We start from the raw sequence: 13,784 nt of genomic DNA on the forward strand, positions 1-13,784 counted from the left end.
TTTAAACACCATACTTGTTGACAATTTTGATAGGCAATATTGAGATATAATCCATGTATCATAAAATTGTTGTCACTGTGGAAATACCCTGATCATTCAGGCTTTTGTAGATGTCAGGGAAATATCAATGGGATGGTAAATTGAGAGAACTTGGGACTCCATTGCCTTTCTCCTTAGGAAGTTTCCTTGTAGGAGTCCCATGTTTCTTTGTGGTGACTTAATTATATCTAACTCATGCAAATTTTACAAATTGGACTATAATCCAATTATTCTTTTTCTAGTGGGAACAAATTTTAATGTAATAGTCTTAAGCATAGCTTTAGCAGACAGTTGAGCTTCAGAAATCATAACACAAGAATAACACAGGTACACATATATCTTCTTTCCATTAGTATAAAATATCCTATGACAGTACTTAGGGCCAATTCCATGAGATAAAACCCAATACCTAACACTGCTAAAGTGGCCAAGAACCTGAGACTAGATAGGTTATACAAAGGAAAACCAACAGCTCTCATTCTATTAAAGGAATATAGTAATAAAATGACTCCTAAAGACATGAATTTATAACTGACATCTGATAAGGAATGGAAAATTATTTTGCTTCAATGGAGGGTTACTGGCTATACCAATCATACTCCAGGGCAGGACCCATTCCTAGGAGTCGTTGGCCAACACAAAACAAACTCCAAGATTTTTTTATGATTTTGATGTTTTATATGGGTATTTCTTTTTTAGGTTGTTTGTTTCAATTTTAGGGGTTTTTTTTGTTTTTGCTTGCTTGTTTGTTTGTTTGTTTTCTTTTTTGAGAGAAAGAGAGAAAAAAGAACATGAAGTTGGGTAGTGTAGGGAGATGGGGATACTTTGGGAGTATTTGGAGGAGGTAAAAGAATATGAGCAAACATATTGTATGAAAAAAGAGCCAAGAGATGGTGGCACACGCCTTTAATCCCAGCACTCAAGGCAGAGGCAGGTGGATCTTTGTAAGTTCGAGGCCAGCCTGGGCTACAGTACAGAGTGAGTTCCAGGAAAGGCACAAAGCTATACAGAGAAACCCTGTCTTGAAAAACCAAAAAAAAAAAAGAAAGAAAGAAAATTTCTATTTATATATACAGAAATGATGTTTAATAACAATAAATGGTATTCCTAAATACAAAAATCCCCAGATTTATTTACTTCACAATCTTGCAAGTAAAAGTGTTTGATTGGTTGGCCTCATTGCTTTCATGACAGTGGGAGAAATCCATGGCAAATGGATGAGGCAAAACAAAACTCTTAACCTCACTGTCAAGGAAGAAAGAAAATGAGGAATAATTTCAGGGTCCCACTGTCCCATTCAAGGATATGTTCCCAATAAACTGAGAATTACCTACAGATACTACCACCTGAATGGTTCGGCTTCTATCATTAGCATGATGTGGGGACCCAGACAGTCTCACATAGAACAAGATCCAAAGCAACTATAGGCTTCGGAGAAAGACCCATGTCCATAGCAGAGATGTTGGAATCTTTCATTTTATCTTATAGATACAGACAAGGATCTAAACAAGGGTATGAATAGTTTGGGAGCATTTGAGGAAATTGCTATTTTAAAAAAATTAACTTTAATAAACTTTGCTTTGAAAAAGTGAACATATTTTACATGTTGGTCCTAATAACCAGAGTTTAAAGTTTCTTAATATAATTATAAATGATATAATCTTAGTTACTCATATGAATTATAGTACCTTTGTATGAATAGAGGACATGCCTATGAATGTTTGCCTATCAAACTCAAGTTTGGGAGAACTGGTAATACAATGATGATGGAAACATGAATAAAGTGTAAATTGGTTGTGTAATATAAAGCTTTGCCAGTGTAGAAATGAACAGTGTTTCTTGGACCCAAAGGGCTAGTTTAATTCTAATCTTAACCTTCAGTTCTGTAATTACAGAATTAGACTTAGAGATGTCAGTTAACCAGGGCTAGAGAATCAGTGGCAAGGTGTACCTGAAATATGCAGTGCCTGACATGTACAGTTATAGAAGCAAAAGTAATGTGTCTCAATCCATTTATGAGTCCAGCATTGACCACCCTACCAGGAACAAAACAAAACAACTATCACACAAATGCTATAAATTAATATCTTCATTGCACAAATACAAAAAGACTGGACAAAAATGTTAGGAAATCAGGGCATCAGAGATGTTTTATCAGGTAGAGATGCTTGCTGGCAAGCCTGACAAACTGAATTGGATCCCCAGAAGCCACATGGTTGAAATGGGAAAATGATTCCAGAAAGTTGGCTTCTTTCCTCCATGTACATGCTGTAGCATACACACATACATTCTCTATCTTTCTCTCTCTCTCCAATTCTCTATGTGTCTCTCATGAATCAAAGTTTAACACAAGTAGCATACATGAAAACTGAGAAAGGGGAAAGAAAATCCATTCTCTATGTAAAATTTTCAATCTGAAAAACCTAAAAAAATGGTTTTGTTTTAAATTTGTTTCTGATATTTAAAGAACTTGAAAAGTTCACATATTACTACATTACACAATATTTCTATACATGCCTACAGTGCTTAATGTTTTAATTGAACTAAACATATTTTTCTCCTGGAACATCATTTCTCTATGGTAAAAAAGTTTCCAAATTTCCTATTCTAGCTTTGTAAAATGTACAATACTTTCTGACTATGTACAATTATCCTACTAAAAGTAGGCAAAAAAGGACTTAGTCTAATCCAACCATAGCTTACTAGTCACTGCTTACTCCCTATATATCCATCTCCAGTCATACTATACTAGTCAGGGTTCTCTAGAGTAATATAACTTTTAGAATGAATCTCTCCCTCACACATACATGTAATATAACTTATAATTTATATAGAATATAAATTATATTACTATATAATTTATAAATCACATATTGTTATATAATAAATTAGTCAGGGTTCTCTAGAGTAACGGAACTTACAGAATGAATCTTTCTCTCATAGATATAATATGTAAATCATAAATAATATAAATTATAATTTATATTGCATAAATTATATAATCCATATTATTAAATAATATATTTATATTATATAAATTATGTTATTGTATAATAAGTTTATATTAGTCAGAGTTCTCTAGAGTAACAGAATTCATAGAATGAATCTCTTTCTCATATATATATATATATATATATTGCCCACATATATGTCTTCTTTTTAAAAATCAAGCATCTAATTTACGTTTCCACTTTAAAAATTTACTGGGGTGAGCTCAGAGTCTTGTGTGCACTAATGCCAAGATCCTAAAGAGAAGACCCACAGAAAAGTTATACAAATCATGCAGGCTTATGGAAACACACATGGCACCAAAAGACAACATCAATACCAAGTTTTCAATGACAATAAATGTACTCCTCATATATGGAATGCTAAGAGTTTAGAAGGCTGGGTATTTGCAGTGGTAGAAGCTGAAGGCTAATTCTCTGTAGTTTCTGAGAAATTTTGCTGTGAATTTAATATTTTAAATATAAAATCCACTTAAACTAAAATATATGCTTAACCTTATTTGTCACTACAGAAATACAAATTAAGAATAAAATCATGCCATACCTCTTAGAATAGCTAAAATTTATAAATTGGCTTTGCCTTTAATCATTTCTAACAGGTATATCATAGTATAGCTGGTTGTCAAGATGCTTTGATGACTTCTAATAGAGTTAAATGTAGACAAATTTCTAAACAATCTTATTAAATAAGAAACACAGAGCCAAATATAGAGGTAATAGCCAAAGAGATCAGAGCAAATAGCCACGACTAGCCTTAGCTTACCACCACACAGTAGCTTCCACAGAGAGAAAGCTTCTCATCTAACCTGTGTCTTTATTGCCTTCCTGTTCTGCCTTCTCATTGGCTCTAAGCCCAGCCACATGACTCCCTCATCACTGCCTATCTATACAGACCTCCAGGTCTCTACGGTTGTTACTGGGATTAAAGGCTTGTATCACCATACAGAGACTCTGTCTGCCATGTGATCAGATTAAGGGCATGTGCTATCACCGCTTGACTTCTGTTTATGGCTATTTTACCTCTGATCTTCAGGCAACTTTATTTATTAACATACAAATAAAATATCACATTTCAGCACAAATAAAATATCACCACAGTTAAACTTGTCTTACCATGTAATTCAGTAATAGCACCATTGGTGTCTGCCAGGCTAATATGAAAACTTATGCATACACAAAGCCTGCAAGTAGAATTTCTATTTTATTTATGATCATTGTAAAAGAGAATCAAACATTTTGTCCTTCAATAGAATGATAAATAAGAAAACTCTGTGCTGTAGGTGTTAAATTTGTAACATCCTTGCTCAGCATACAAGAAACCCTAGCATCAATCCCCAGGCTCATATAGACTGTATGTGGTGGGAATGTATCTGTAATCCTAGTGTTCAAGAATAGGCAGGCAGGAGGATCTGAAGCATACTGTCATCTTTGGCTCCATAGTCAGTTTGAAGTCAATCTGGAATACCTAAGACTCTGTAAAAGAAATGATGGAAGAAGAGGAAAAAATAGGAAAGAAGGAAGCAAGCAAGAAAACAAGCAAAGAAGGAAGAAATGAAGAAATGCTCTGGTAATTGCATAACAGAGTGAACTATCAAGCCATGAAAAACTCGATAATATACTGTTTTCCAGACTTAATTTTTCATACTACATTGTTCATTTTCTATGAAATTCTGAGAAAGTCATAATAGTAGCTAAATTAGAACCATCAGTTGTTGTTGGTTCTGAGCAGGAAAATCTTTGAGTAGGTTAAACATAGGAGAGTTTCAAGTCACTTAGTCACCTTTACATAATATTCTAAAGGCAGATAACAGACATAATGCATTTGTCAAAATTAATAGAACTTTAAGTTACAAATGATAAATCTTAAAAGAAAAAATTCTATTAAGTATTCAGAAGACTCCAGAATAATGAAGACTGTGACCAAAAACAATTTCTAAATCCAATTATTTAAACTATATACAATGAACTACCTGCTAATGGTTAGGGGAGTTTTACTTAAGTAACTATCAATAAGTGGAAATTTTAAGATTAAAAAAGCAAAAAAGTGTACAATGGAAAAAAGAAAGCATCTTCAACAAATGGTTCTGGCATAACTGGATATCAACATGTAGAAGGTTGCAAATAGATCCATATCTATCACCATGTACAAAACTTAAGTCCAATTGGATCAAGGACCTCAACATAAATCCAGCTACTCGGAACCTGCTAGAAGAGAAAGTAGGAAGTAGTCTTGAACACATTGGCATAGGAGATCACTTTCTAAATATAACACCTGTAGCACAGACACTGAGAGAAACAATCAATTAATGGGACCTCTTGAAACTGAGAAGCTTTTGTAGAGCAAAGGATATGGTCAACAAGGCAAAGCGACAGCCTACAGAATGGGAAAAGGTCTTCACCAACCCCACATCTGACAGAGGACTGATATCCAGAATAAATAAGGAACTCAAGAAATTAGACATCAAAATGCCCAACAGTCCAATTAAGAAATGGGCTATAGAACTAAAAAGAGAATTCTCAACAGAGGAAACTCAAATGGCTAAAAGACATTTAAGGAATTGCTCAACATCCCTAATTATCAGGGAAATGCAAATTAGAACAACTCTGAGATACCACCTTATGCCTGTCAGAATGGCTAACACCAAAAACACTGAAGACACCTTATGCTGGAGAGGATGTGGAGCTAGGGGATCTCTCCTCCACTGCTGGTGGGAATACAAGCTTGTACAACCACTTTGGAAATCAATATGGCACTTTCTTAGAAAATTGGGAATCAATCTCCCCCAAGATCCAGCTATACCACTCTTGGGCATATACCTAAGGAATGCTCGATCATACCACAAGAGCACTTGCTCAGCTATGTTCATATCAGCATTGTTTGTAATAGCCAGAACCTGGAAACAATCTAGATGCCCTTCAACTGAAGAATGGATAAATAAAATGTGGTACATATACACAATGGAATACTACTCAGCAGAGAAAAACAATGACATCATGAGGTTTGCAGGCAAATGGATGGATCTAGAAAAAATCATCCTGAGTGAGGTAACCCAGACTCAGAAAGACAAACATGGTATGTACTCACTCATAGCAGGATACTAGACGTGGAACAAGGATGACTGGACTGCTACTCACATCACCAGGGAGGCTACCTGGAAAACAGGACCCCAAGAAAGACACGGGGATCACCCAATGACGGAGAAATGGATGAGATCTACATGAACAGCCTGGACATGAGTGGGGGTAATGAAGGGCGAGGGTCAAGGGAAAGAGAGCTTGGGGGAGCAGGAGATCCCAGCTGGATCAAGAACAGAGAGGAAGAAAAAGGAATAGGAAACCATGGTAAATGAAGACCACATGAGAATAGGAAGAAGCAAAGTGCTAGAGAGGCCCACAGAAATCTACAAAGATACTCCCACAATAGACTGCTGGCAAAGGTCGAGAGACAGCCCGAACTGACCTACTCTGGTGATGGGATGGCCAAACACCCTAATTATCATGCCAGAAACCCCATCCAATGACTGAGGGAACTGGATGCAGAGATCCATGGCTAGGCCCCTGATGGAGCTCCGGGAGTCCAATTAGCGAGAAAGAGGAGGGTTTATATGAGCAAGAATTGTTGAGACCAAGGTTGGATAAAGCACAGGGACAAATAACCAAACGAATGGAAACATATGAACTATGAACCAATGGCTGAGGGGTCCCCAACTGGAACAGGCCCTCTGAATGTGTGAGATAGTCGACTGGCTTGATCCGTTTGGGAGGCATCCAGGCAGTGGGACCGGGTCCTGTGCTCATTACATGAGTTTGCTGTTTGAAACCTGGGTCTTATACAGGGTCGTTTGGCTCAGCCTGGGAGGAGGGGACTGGACCTGCCTGGACTGAGTTTACCAGGTTGATCTCAGTCCGCGGGGGAGGCTTTGCCCTGGAGGAGGTGGGAATGCGGGGTAGGCTGGGGGGAAGGGGAGGGGGGCGGGAGGGGGGAGAACAAGGGAATCTGTTGCTGATATGTAGAACTGAATTGTATTGTAAAATAAAATAAAATAAAATTTAAAAAAATAAAAAAAGCAAAAAAAAAATTGTATGTAAGCAACATACACCCATAAAAGTAGCTCTCATGAGTCCAGGCTATCAATCTTAAACCAACTTTTGTGTACTAGAAAAGAACAATTGAGTTGTCAGAGATGGGCTTCTTCACTGGATCCTTGTGAACTAGATCAGAGTCAGAAACATCAGCATATATTTTTATTTAATGTTGGTGCAGACAGAATATATGCATGTAGATATATTAAACATAAGTTAAAGTTGACAGATATGTAGATAGATGACAAAAGCATAGATATGTGGATGATAGATAGGTAGATAAATGGATAGATAGATGATAGATAGATAGATAGATAGATAGATAGATAGATACATACATACATACATACATACATACATACATACATACATATACATAGACAGACAGACAGATATGCTGGCAAACTGGAGAGGACTACACAAATGAAAGAATGGAACTATATACACCTGTTCATTTCCTCAGCCTGCCAGCTGAGAGGGCCTTGAAGAAACCACACCCTTGGAGTAGCAGTGAACCTACTAAGTGCTCAGAACTTTGTCCTCCCTCTGCAGAGGTACTAAGGTTGTTTGGGGAAATGTCTGATTCTAATGATTACAAAAAAGGAATATACTACCAGAATTTGTATCATTTGTGTAGAAATATTAAAAAGTGCTAAAATGTCTGACCTCCCCAGCCTACACAAGAAAGTAGAAATGTCCAAGGATGCCTCAGAACTTAGCAATTTATCCAACAGAGCAAGTAATGGAACATAATTTTATAAGCCCAAATGGAAAATACATTTGTGAAAGTCCACGCAAAATAAATGCTGCCTCTATACAGAGGAATTTCAAGTTCTGTATGTGCCCCTCTTGAGTATCAGATACACTCCTTTCCTCCACTATCCACAGCCTGAGTGTAGTAGATTCCAAAGCACAAGGAAAGAAAGAGACTAACATTATAGGTGGTTAAGTTCAAGTTTATAGTGAAGCTGACCATCAAAAGTCACGTCATGTTGTTAGAACGCATGTTTCACCTATGTGTCAGAGGGATGTGCTGAAACATTTTTTTTTGCCTGTGTGTTAATGTGTTGGGCTGAAGACAGTTCTGTACCTGTGGGGTATTCTTCTGCATAGCCTCAATCCCAGAATAAGCATAAGAAAATCACAGCAAAACCAATTAAAATATATTCTGTCAATATGTAATATTTTAAAAACACTGCTCAGAACTGTCCATGCCTTCAAAACAATGTTGGAGAAACAGCCCCAGACAAGCAATGCTTGAAATATGGGATGAGTCCTGTGTAGTGGGAATTCATTTCACCTATTAGCTTTGAGGAATAAGCTTTAGGGCGTGGCTTCTGATCTGCCTTGGTGATGGATTAAAAGGAGGGAGAGGGTCACCTCTCTTCTTCTTGGGGTGGATTCAGGTGGCTGGATCCATTTGCTCCCTGGCAGAACCACCTGGATTTCTCACAATAGTCCTGGGACAGAAGAATACTAGTTTAAACTTAAGGAATTCTGAAAGAAGTATCAACTAGAAAGAAATGCATCAATCGTGGTTCTTTAGATAGGGCAACTATACTATATTAATGTAACAAAGAGACAAGAATGATTAATGGCGAATGAAAGAATGGGACAGAATTTCAGGACCACCATGATTGGTCTGCTGCAGATCTTGGAAAGGAAGATGGTGTGGGGTACAAAGGAACGTTTTGAACTTTACAGTATTCCTTTTGGTGCACATCTATTCTAAAATAGAAAGCTTATTGGAAAAGAAGGCACGCTTTCTTCCACTTACTGTATGGTGTCAATCACATTACTTTCAACTCATCAAATATCATTTTCCTGCTTTATAAAGTGGGATAATTCCAAACCTGCTGTGAGGATTATCTATAAATTCCCTATCACAGTGCCTGGCACATACCAGATGTTAACAAATATAAGCAGAGCCCCCCTACCACCACCACTGCACGTAATTCATTTCAAAAGACATGTTTCATGTTTTTAAGGGGATTGTTATTTTAAGAAAATCCATTTTCTCAGCAAGACAATTTAGAAATGGTAACATAATTTGAAAATAGTTCTTGAGAGAGACTTCTAGAATCTCGCAATAGCATGAATAATTATTAAGATCAAATATAATCAGTATCTTTATGAGAATTTTCATTAGTAAAATGCAGATTTGGCAATTCAAATGATTAATTATCAAATTAGGTCTTCAACATTAGACCTGTGACCCTTATTTAGAAGCTGGAGAAAAGAATTTAGGGTCTTGTGTCGATTTGACTGTAAGTTAAAACATTAAGAAGGGATTACATGAAGCAACACTTTTATAGATACCTTTAACCTAAAATATGCAACAATATTATTTTAACTGCCATCTGGAAAATGCCTGGGTATAAAGCCACAGAATACTGTTTCAATGAAGAGTATATGAGATATATAACATGACATACCTAAATAATAGAAAGCTTTAATTATCATGAAATAGTTTGAACTGCCTAAGGTAATTTTGCCTTACAAGTTTGTGCCAATGCAGAAGTAACTTCATTTAAAAAAAAAAAGTAACCACCAAATTTGCATGAAGAAAATCCAGGGTTTAAATGCGCATTTTTATTTAAGTATTAATCTTTCCTAACATCTGTTTTATCTAATTATACCCATGTGAAGAATGTATATGTGCTATTTTAAATACTGACAAATAACAATAAAGGATAAAGTGTTTACAAAGTGACAAACAGGTCACATCTATGAATAGCCTCTGTAGACAAATTTCTAAAAGGTCTCATTAATAAAAACAAACCCGGATCCAGGCATTGACTTTTAATAGGAGTGTGTTTGAGTTTGTTCACAAGTACATTTGAGGGTTATTTTAGCCTTACACCCATTTTATAACTGAATAAATTGTGCTCTGAGAAAAATTGCAGCTCAATAAACTCATTCCTTAAGCACTTTCTGTTAAACTACAAAGTGCCCTGTCCCATACCAGATGCCAGATTCACATTGCTAAATGGCCATGGCATGGTTCCCCTTATTAGAAAATATCAGAAAACTTAATTCTTGCTACTGTCCACAATGATAAATTCTATCTGCCAGGTGAGCAGCAATAGTGATTCATTCCTGGTCTCAGAAGAAGCATCTGTATCAAAAGACTTGGACATGTCAGAGGCACCCAAGAGTATACAGTATTGGATAAGTCTGCTCCAGAGAACTCATTCCACACCTCCATCTACTTTGCTTCTAACATACAGCAGTCTGGTAGTCCTCAGTACAGGTTGAAGTCGAAGAAAGTAATTTAATTTTTCTCTTTTTCTCACCATACCAACATATACTAAATAAAATTTCTTATGTGCTTAATATCATGATCATATTTTATAGATCTTCAATATATCTTTCCTGAATTTAATATTAACTCTTCTTTTTTTAAGAACATTTGGATTTATTTACAAAAGACCAACATGGCCAATGTACACAAAAGCCAAACAAGGACAATTTTAGTTCAACTGCCACTCTCCCCTTCAACCCTGCAATAAGGAAGAACAAATGCATTTATTTATAGGAACACAGTTTTAATGTAGTGTTGGAAGATAACATTTTTCACTTCAAAGCATATGTTCAAATTCTACCAAATTATTTGAGACCCATAATATATATTTCATAACAATGGGCTTACGTTTGGTCAAGAGTTTAGCCGTTGTAATAAATGCATGTCTATATTCACAAAAGAGTGTAAGGATATTGACAGAGTGTGGGCACTTTTAATCAGCCATTTAGCCTGGCCACTATTCCAAATAACTGGTTTGATTCATTTCATTTTTATTATGCTGGTCAAGTCAGTCACAATGGTTGAGATATTCCTGGTATGTAGCAAGAAATGGTGTCATTGACTTATTCAGGTTCATGAGGGTATAGCAAACAATTGAAAATAGGATCTATGGCCCTTTCGCTAGAGCAGTACATGTCTAAACAAGAGAAGTGGTTTGAAAATCAAAGCACAGCCGAGCACAAAATGTGTTTTGACTTTTAAGTGCAAGACCCAAATATGTTTTTAGCTTGCCTCTAAACCTCTTTCAGTGTTTGATGCCTAAAACCTTCTTTTCCCCTCATGGGATCATACTGAAGAATGTTTTAACATCTTAGTCATTTCCATAACAACAGATTACAGAAACAAGACAAGCAGTCAAACAAGGAAAATGGTTCGATTGTAGAACCTGTTCAGGATCACTATGGAGAAAGACATGGACCTATATTCTGTTTATGGAGAGGATAAGTCAGTTGTATTGGCTGATGATAATTCCTTCTAAATGTTTTCTTGTAATAAAACACACACACACACACACACACACACACACACCCATATATATATATATGTTTCTCCACGTGTTCTTATACATTTTCAAATTTCTTTGATATCTTCTTCTTTGCATGTCATTTCCTTGTGGTTCCTGCTAACTTTGTCATTTGGGATCTGAAAGTTAAGTTATCAGTACTGAAGCATCAATGACATTCAGAGGAAAAGGTGCCACTTTGTGCTCAATTTTAGTATCATCAGTCTCATAATAAACACCATTTCCCAAAAACAATGTATTATGCAGAAAAGTGCTACTAAAAATTCAATATAATCAAAACATTAGGAGGCATAATGTTTTGGCAAAATAGGTTGAAAAACAGTTTACCCATGGTGGCTAACACTGTGTGTGGAGAACAGCCTCTAGGGGTCATCCATAGTGAGAAGACTGTGGTAAAGTCACAGAATAAGAGTCAAATGCTGCACATAAAATTGACTTGCCAACTGTACTGTGAATAACAAGAGACCTCTTTGAGTCTTAATTACCTAATGATAAAATGGAAATCATTGTGATTCCAAGGCCAGAGTTAGATTTCAAGCTAACATTTGAAAAGTGTTGGCTTCTCATTTCAATTAATCACCAGCTACCGTCTGCCAATAATGAATGAAGACTTGGGAAGACTCACATAGGACCAGCTCTCAAAATCCAGTGTGACACATATTTTATGCTCTTAGATATAATAAAATGAGATACTGAGTCTGTGGTGTCTGGTGCCATAATAGGGAGTTCATGGGTAGCTCTTATTTTCCAATCATAATTATTAGCCAGATTCACAATGAGTAAGTACCAGAATATCTGATCTGATAAAACAGTTTTATGTCTTGTCTACATAGGGGATATTACTAATCTGAAGGAACATTGTCACTCTAAGTCAAAAGGAATATGACTTCTTTTGAAGATAGAAGAGGAATTGAGCTACGTGTATGTCTGATATTCCAAGTTATGTTTTCAAAGTAATTATCCTGATTTGTCAAGATCCACTGAGTTGAAATAACTGTAGTGATGAAGGGATAACCATCAGTTGACTGAAGATATGGCTTGTTGGGCTGTGGCTCAATTACTTACATTAGTGACAGTGCAACATGCTGTTTCTGCATAGGAAAAACGCATGATATCAAATCATATTTGTTATAACCTAATTTCCATAAACCAATGTCTTCATCTGAGAATGAATTAATATGCAAGCAATTTAAATAACCCTGATATAGGATGGATCTTACACTGTGGTCCTAGATGGTATGGATGTAGATTGGATTGGGTTGGAACTTATGGAGATCCACCTGCTCTGCCTTCTGAGTGCTGGCAGTAAAGGTTTGTGCTAACATAGCCAGTTAAAGAACACTTTTATCAGTAGTCCTCTACTTGATGTTAACATGTTCATTCTAAGCCCTCAGACAAAAGGCACATGTTGGGATGTTATATGAACAACAACGCAATAACACAACGCATTATGAGGGAAATAGGCAGTTTATCATCTCAGGTATCAAAGAATGTACATCAGTTAAAGGAATAAGGAGAGGTATTAAGAATGAATCAAAAGAGAAGTGTCATAACTCAACTGTCACCATGTTCTTTGACCAGTGAATAGAATCATCAGTTTTTCTGGTGGAGTACAGTCAGGTCTTTACAGAAACTATTTTGTTTCATTAAGACATAGAGAGAGTAGCTACTTAACAGATGGAAACAGGCTGGGATACAAACATGGTAGTTGAAGAACTGAGCAAAAGAGAACCAAGCATGAGGGCTAGAGAAATTGTCCTGTGGTTAATAGTGCTGGCTGCTCTTTCAGAGGACTTGAGTTCAGCTACAGCAGCCATGTTGGGTGACTTGCAACTGCTTGAAATGATAGCTCCCAATGACTGGACGCCCTTTTTTGCAGTCAGACACTCACAGACTCATGTGCACATACACAATATTTCAAAATAAAATAAAACTTAGAAAGAAAAAACAAATGTGTTCATGAGAACCTGCAAAATCAGAAATTTCACAGTTAAGATGAACTCCAAAGTAGATCTGAATCAAGAATGGCTAAAGGTGGTGAATTCTGGGTTAACAAAACAATAAAAAAAAAAAAAAAAAAAAAAAAAAAAAAAACTAACCAAAAGTGCATGTGGATTGGACACGTATTGCAAGAATGATAAAACTGAAAAAAATAAAAAGGGCTGCCTGAACTGTTTCCACTCCCTTTGGGCTTGAGGAAGTCTTCCTTGATCCTGTCTGTCAGACAAGCAGGTTAAGGGATTGGAAAATGAGAAATGTAAGCAGGTTCATTGTTCAGTTCAGTGAGACTCCGCCATACAGTGTCAGTGGGATGCAATGAGGACCT

Source organism: Peromyscus eremicus, chromosome 3 (genome assembly GCF_949786415.1).
Source record: "Peromyscus eremicus chromosome 3, PerEre_H2_v1, whole genome shotgun sequence".
NCBI classification, from domain to species: Eukaryota; Metazoa; Chordata; class Mammalia; order Rodentia; family Cricetidae; genus Peromyscus; species Peromyscus eremicus.